Source organism: Triticum urartu, chromosome 4A (assembly GCF_056163025.1).
Source record: "Triticum urartu cultivar PI428250 chromosome 4A, HENAU_Tu73, whole genome shotgun sequence".
Lineage (NCBI taxonomy): Eukaryota > Viridiplantae > Streptophyta > Magnoliopsida > Poales > Poaceae > Triticum > Triticum urartu.
In genome coordinates this window covers 156004502-156012275 of record NC_141876.1, presented here as the reverse complement: position 1 = coordinate 156012275, position 7774 = coordinate 156004502, and positions in this window count along the sequence as shown.

Here is a 7774-nt window from a genome sequence, read left to right as displayed (position 1 = left end):
AAATCCTTTCAATCACCGTACCCATCAACGTGTGGTGCTCTTCTAAGATAGCCGCTTGCTCCAGCAGATCCCTCAGTACGTCCGACCGCACACCAGACAGTGACGGACTCTTTCGATTGCTCTCTTCGATAGCCGGATACTGAGGACTTCGGGTGGCCATAGGATTACCTTCTGGCCTTGCCGGATCAGGAGAAACCCTCCGCGACGACACCTCGGGGTCGCCCGCCTCGTGAGGCGGTGTGGCAGGGGGAGGCATTTCACTCTCCATCATCTTTGGAAGAAGATCCCCTGAAGACGAGCTCTGCTGAGAAGGTCTAAGATCCAAACTGCAAAATAAATGCCTTGGTTATTTTCCTCAGAGGTAAAGCGAGATATTTTCATTTACCCTTTTACTTACAGCTCGGTGGAGGGCTGATCCCCTTGAGGGCATAGTGCGGCCAGGGTATCCCCCAGGGCAGGACCCTCCGGCGGAGATTTCTTCCCCCGTTTGGAGACCGTTGTCTCTGGGTCCTCAGAGGCGGTTCTCTCCGTCCCTGGGGAGAGGAAGTTTCAGTTCCTCCCCCCCCCCCCGGCTAACCTACTTCGCGGAGGCGCTAGCCTCCTTGTTCCCCCCTTTATCTTATCCTGAGGGCGCTTGATAAGGCGCGACCTCTGTCATCCTGGTTAGCACGGGATTTGGTGAGGTCTCAGGGAGGGGTCCGAACACCTGATCAACTTTGCCTTCGCTATCCAATCATGGGTCAAAGAGCGGCTTTTTTGGGGCAATGTTGCGATAAATAAACAGACAGTGTGTTCAGATGCAGGGCTACTTACTTGGGTATCCGGGCGATTGCAGCTCAGACCTGCATCCTCAGTGATGTTCGGACACATTATTTGTGGTCCGAAGAACAATTTGTACATATCTTCGTGCATCATGCCGAGGAAATGTTGAATAGCTCGCGGTCCTTCCGAGTTGAATTCCCACATGCGAAGGGGCCGGCGTTTGCAAGGCTGGACTTGACGAACTAGCATGACTTGCACTACCATAACCAGACTGAAATCTCTCTCAAAGAGATCTCAGATACAGCTTTGCAGTATTGACACGTCCTTGGCTGACCCCAGCTCAGCCCCCTGCCGATCCATGACATCAGTTGTGGTGGGGGGCCTGAGCGAAAGGTGGGGGCAGCTACCCACTTGGCACTTCGGGGAGCTGTGATGTAGAACCACTCCCGCTGCCACAATCCGGACACCTCTGGGAAGTAACCCTCAGGCCATGGAGCGTCAGCAATTTTGCTTATTGAAGCACCTCTGCACGCTGCGTGCTGCCCCTCGATCATCTTCGGATTCACATTAAAGGTCTTGAGCCACAGGCCGAAGTGAGGGGTAATGCGGAGGAAGGCCTCACATACGACAATAAATGTCGAGATATGAAGAAGGGAATCCGGGGCCAGATCATGAAAATCTAGCCCGTAATAGAACATAAGACCACTAACAAAGGGATCCAGAGCGAGGCCTAGTCCTCGGAGGAAGTGGGAGATGAACACGACGCTCTCATTGGGTTCGGGAGTAGGGACGACTTGCCCTCGGGCAGGCAGCCGATGCGAAATTTCGGCGGTCAGATATCTGGCCTCTCTCAACTTCTTGATGTCCTCCTCTATGACTGAGGAACGCATCCACCGACCTTGAAGGTTGGATCCGGACATAGTTGAAGGTCCAAAGTGCCTAAACCTGAGCTTTGGGTGTTGGAACTCGAGGCGGGAGGCGGATTCGATTAAGATCGAGAGGAAAAGGCCTTGTCCCCTTTATAAAGAGGGTGAATATCAAGTGTCCTCCTCGTGGCCGTTTGGGACTTGCCTAAGATCTAGGAGTCCTACCAATAGGCACGGTTGGGTTACCCACGTCCATATTGATGAGAATCCCGTAATAAAGGGGACACGGTCTCTGCTTCGACAAGACGTGCCAAGGAAACCGCCTCGCGAAACATGCTGATATTGGTTATGAAAAATGATTCGAATAAATACCTGGCTGTGGTGTGATGTCACACTACGGGGTACGTCAGCAGATTAGATTTATGGAAATATTATTCTCTCTACGGTGGTATGTGGAACTTGTTTTGCAGAGCCGGACATGATCCTCGTGTTCAAAATCTTCTATGAAGTATTCGGAGGAGGAACCCGCCTTGCAATGCCGAAGACAATCTGCGCGCCGGACTCATCGTCATTGAAGCCTGGTTCAGGGGCTACTGAGGGAGTCCTGGATTAGGGGGTATCCGGACAGCCGGACAATATCCTATGGCCGGACTGTTGGACTATGAAGATACAAGATTGAAGACTTCGTCCCGTGTCTGGATGGGACTCTCCTTGGCGTGGAAGGCAAGCTTGGCAATACGGATATGTAGATCTCCTTCCTTGTAACCGACTCTGTGTAACCCTAGCCCCCTTCGGGGTCTAGATAAACAGGAGGGTTTAGTCCGTAGGACGAAGAACATACAATCATACCATAGGCTAGCTTCTAGGGTTTAGCCTCTCTGATCCCGTGGTAGACCAACTCTTGTACTACTCATATTATCAAGAACAATCAAGCACGAAGTAGGGTTTTACCTCCATCAAGAGGGCTCGAACCTGGGTAAACATCGTGTCCCCTGCCTCCTGTTACCATCCGCCTAGACGCACAGTTCGGGACCCCCTACCCGAGATCCGCCGGTTTTGATACCGACAAGGATCATCAACCTAGTGGATGTCGTCCGGCAATAGAGGAAGTGCATCCTATATAAGGCACCCAACAAAAAGCTAAGGGTGTCCAAACTTAACAAAAATGAAAGTGCACTAGCACTATAGAGTCTGGTATATCCAGTTGCTAGGGAAAGTACTAAGGTCTAAGAACGATATGCTACTAAATGATTGATTTTTCTACTGCTCATGGACATAGATAGGAGCAAGCTCATGGCAGGGCCATGAACCTATGCAAAGCATCAATTGTTTTCAGCTCCATGGCAACATGTCCAGTGGAAATCAAGATACTACCCACTTGCACAACTGAATCTACCATGCGTAGGCGGGAGGCTACAACTTCCTCAAAAAAACAAGTAAAGAAGAGCATCATGGTTTCCTCACCTGAATATAGTGACCCACTCGCCATCTGCCTTCCCTTCGCTGGCCGGAGCCACCGCCTCCGTCCCGGTAGCCTCCGTCGCCGGGATCACGGAGAATAGAATGGTCCATGGCTCTGCATGAACATCCGACATATCTCTGGTAGAATTACATATGAAGAAAGCATCACTCCTGACAATTTCATCAAGAAAAGGGAAGTTAGCTAACTTATAGGGGACACAAAACATCAAGATTCTAACTGAACAAAAAGAAACCAAGTCCAACTGCGCATTTTTTAGAAGAGGAGGATGACCCCCATCCAACGACGCATAGGCCTAGTGGAATTTTATTCAAGGACCAGACAAGAGCACCTTTCAGTTTACTACAATGTGTAACTTAAATAGCACGAAGCAAACAACTATAAAATGACGAGTGAACTATGTGTTGGGAAACGCAGTAATTTCAAAAAAAAATCCTACGCACGCGCAAGATCTATCATGGTGATGCATAGCAACGAGAAGGGAAGACTGTTGTCCATGTACCCTCGTAGACCGTAAGCGAAAGCGTTATGACAATGCGGTTGATGTAGTCGTACGTCTTCATGATCCGACCGATCCTAGTACCGAAAGTACGACACCTCCGCGATCTGCACACGTTTGGATCAGTGACGTCCCACGAACTATTGATCTAGCTGAGTGTCGAGGGAGAGCTTCGTCAGCACGACGGCGTGATGATGGCGATGATGAAGTTACCGGTGAAGGGCTTCGCCTAAGCACTACGACGATATGACCGAGGTGGATTATGGTGGAGGGGGGCACCGCACACGGCTAAGACAATTTTCTATTGTATGTTCCAGGGTGCCCCCTGCCCCCGTATATAAAGGAGCAAGGGGGAGGCCGGCCGGCCCTAGGGCGCGCCAAGGAGGGGAGCAATCCTCCTCCTAGTAGGAGTAGGATTCCTCCTTTCCTAGTCCTACTAGGAGGGGAAGGAAGGAGTGGGAGAGGGGAAGGAAAGGGGGGCGCCACCCCCCTCCTAGACCAATTTGGACTCAAGGGGGAGGCGGTGCGCGGCCTGCCCTGGCAGCCCCTCTCTCTCACCACTAAGGCCCATCTAGGCCCACTAGTTCCCCGGGCGGTTCGGGTAACCCTCCGACACTCCGGTTTTCTCCGAAATCACCCGGAACACTTCCGGTGTCCGAATATAGCCATCCAATATATCAATCTTTATGTCTTGACCATTTCGAGATTCCTCGTCATGTCTGTGATCCTATCCGGGACTCCGAACTATCTTCGGTACATCAAACAGATAAACTCATAATACTGATCGTCACCGAACGTTAAGCGTGCGGACCCTACGGGTTCGAGAACTATGTAGACATGACCGAGAAACGTCTCTGGTCAATAACCAATAGCGGAACCTGGATGTTCATATTGGGCCTACACATTCTACGACGATTGAGGGAGTCCTGGATTAGGGGGTGTTCGGGTAGCCGGACTATACCTTCAGCCGGACTCCGGGACTATGAAGATACAAGATTGAAGACTTCGTCCCGTGTCCGGATGGGACTTTCCTTGGCGTGGAAGGCAAGCTTGGCGATGCGGATATTCAAGATCTCCTACCATTGTAACCGACTTTGTGTAACCCTAACCCTCTCCGATGTCTATATAAACCGGAGGGTTTTAGTCCGTAGGACAACTTCATCATACAACAATCATACCATAGGCTAGCTTTTAGGGTTTAGCCTCCTTGATCTCATGGTAGATCTACTCTTGTACTACCCATATCATCAATACTAATCAAGCAGGACGTAGGGTTTTACCTCCATCAAGAGGGCCGGAACCTGGGTAAAACATCGTGTTCCTTGCCTCCTGTTACCATCCGGCCTAGACGCACAGTTTGGGACCCCCTACCCGAGATCCGCCGGTTTTGACACCAACATTGGTGCTTTCATTGAGAGTTCCTTTGTGTCGTCGCTTTTAGGACCGATGGCTCCTTCGATCATCAACAACGATGCAGTCCAGGGTGAGACTTTTCTCCCTGGACAGATCTTCGTCTTCGGCGGCTTCGCACTGCGGGCCAATTCGCTTGGCCACCTTGAGCAGATCGAAAGCTACGCCCCTGGCCATCAGGTCAGGTTTGGAAGCCTAAACTACACGGCTGACATCCGCGGGGACTTGGTCTTCGACAGATTCGAGCCACAGCCAAGCTCGCCGCACTGTCTCGATGGGCACGATATAGCTCTGCCGCCGAACAGCGCCTTGGAGGCCGCACACGCATCGGTTCCGACCATTGATTCGGAGCCTACTGCGCCGATCGAGGATCAGCGGTTGGACACTGCCTCGGGGGCTGCGATCTCAGAGGCGATCGAGCCGAACTCCAGCCCCGCACTCCGCATGGCCCGTGACTCCGAGGAGCCGGATTCCTCTCCGAACTCCGAGCCCCCCGCGCCCCTGCCGATCGAATCCGATTGGGCGCCGATAATGGAGTTCACCGCCGCGGACATCTTTCAGCACTCGCCCTTCGGCGACATCCTGAATTCTCTAAAGTCTCTCTCTTTATCAGGAGAGCCCTGGCCGGACTACGGTCAGCAAGGTTGGGATACGGACGATGAAGAAATTCAAAACCCACCCACCACCCACTTCGTAGCCACTGTCGACGACTTAACCGACATGCTTGACTTCGACTCCAAAGACATCGACGGCATGGACGACGATGCAGGAGACGAACAAGAACCAGCACCTGTAGGGCGCTGGAAGGCCACCTCGTCATATGAAATATATATGGTGGACACTCCAAAGGATGGAGATGGCGATGGAACAGTGGAGGACAATACCTCTAAGAAACAGCCCAAGCGCCGGCGTCAGCGGCGCCGCTCTAAATCCCGCCAAAGCAAAAACGGTGATTCCGGCACGGGAGATAATACTACTCTGGATAGCGCCGAAGAACACCCCCTCTAGCAAGATTCAGCACAGGAGGACAGAGAAGCCAGCCCTCACGAGAGGGCGGCGGACCAAGAGGTTGCGGACGATAATTATACGCCTCCCTCCGAAGACGAGGCAAGCCTCGACGACGACGAGTTCGTCGTGCCAGAGGATCTCGCCGAACAAGAGCGTTTTAACCGCAGGCTTATGGCCACGGCAAGCAGCCCCAAGAAAAAGCAGCAACAGCTTAGAGCTGATCAGGATTTGCTAGCTGACAGATGGACTGAAGTCCTTGCGGCCGAAGAGTATGAACTCGAATGCCCCTCCAAGAGTTACCCAAAGCGCAGGCTGCTACCCCGACTAGAGGAGGAAGCACCTACATCACCAGCGCATGACATGGCCGACCGGCCACCTCATGGCCGCGACAGAGAGGACTCTTGGCCCTCCACTCAAGCCATGCCCCGACGCCGCGTCAAGCATACTAAGGCACGGGAAAATGCGCCTGACCTGCGTGACATACTGGAGGACAAGGCAAGGCAAACAAGATCGATCTACGGATCGTGCAGGCGCCCCACGGCACGTGACAGTGATCGTCACTCCGGATGCAATAAATCCAGCCGGGCCGAACTCAACAGACAAAGTTCCTTCGAGCTGCGTCGTGATATAGCCCAATACAGAGGCGCCGCACATCCACTATGCTTCACAGATGAAGTAATGGATCATAAAATCCCTGACGGCTTCAAACCCGTAAACATCGAATCGTACGATGGCACAACAGATCCTGCGGTATGGATCGAGGATTATCTCCTTCATATCCACATGGCCCGCGGTGATGATCTACACACCATCAAATACCTCCCACTCAAACTTAAGGGACCGGCCCGGCATTGGCTTAACAGCTTGCCAGCAGACTCAATCGGTTCTTGGGAGGACCTGGAAGCCGCATTCCTTCACAACTTCCAGGGCACTTATGTGCGACCACCGGACGCCGATGACCTAAGCCACATAATTCAGCAGCTAGAGGAATCGGCCAGGCAATTCTGGACACGGTTCCTAACAAAGAAAAACCAGATAGTCGACTGTCCGGAAGCAGAGGCCTTAGCGGCCTTCAAGCATAATATCCGTGACGAGTGGCTTGCCCGGCACCTAGGACAGGAAAAGCCGAAATCTATGGCAGCCCTCACAACACTCATGACCCGCTTTTGCGCGGGAGAAGACAGCTGGCTAGCTCGCAGCAACAATTTAACCAAGAACCCTGGTAATTCGAATACCAAGGACAAAATCGACAGGGCGTTGGAACCAACAAAAGCGTCGCGTTAATAGTGACAGCAACGAGGATACGACAGTTAATGCTGGATTCCGAGGCTACAAATCCGGTCAACGGAAAAAGCCATTCAAAACAAATACTCAGGGCCCATCCAATTTGGACCGAATACTCGACCGCTTGTGCCAGATACATGGCACCCCCAAAAAGCCAGCCAATCACACCAACAGGGATTGTTGGGTGTTCAAGCAGGCAGGCAAGTTAAGAGCCGAAAACAAAGACAAGGGGCTGTATAGCGACAACAAGGAGGAGCCCAGGCCGCCGAACAACGGTAGACAGAAGGAATTTCCCCCGCAAGTGCGGACGGTGAACATGATATACGCAACCCACATCCCCAAGAGGGAGCCAAAGCGTGCGTTACGGGACATATATGCGATGGAGCCAATCGCCCCAAAGTTCAACCCATGGTCCTCCTGCCCGATCACCTTTGATCGAAGGGACCACCCCACTAGCATCCGTCA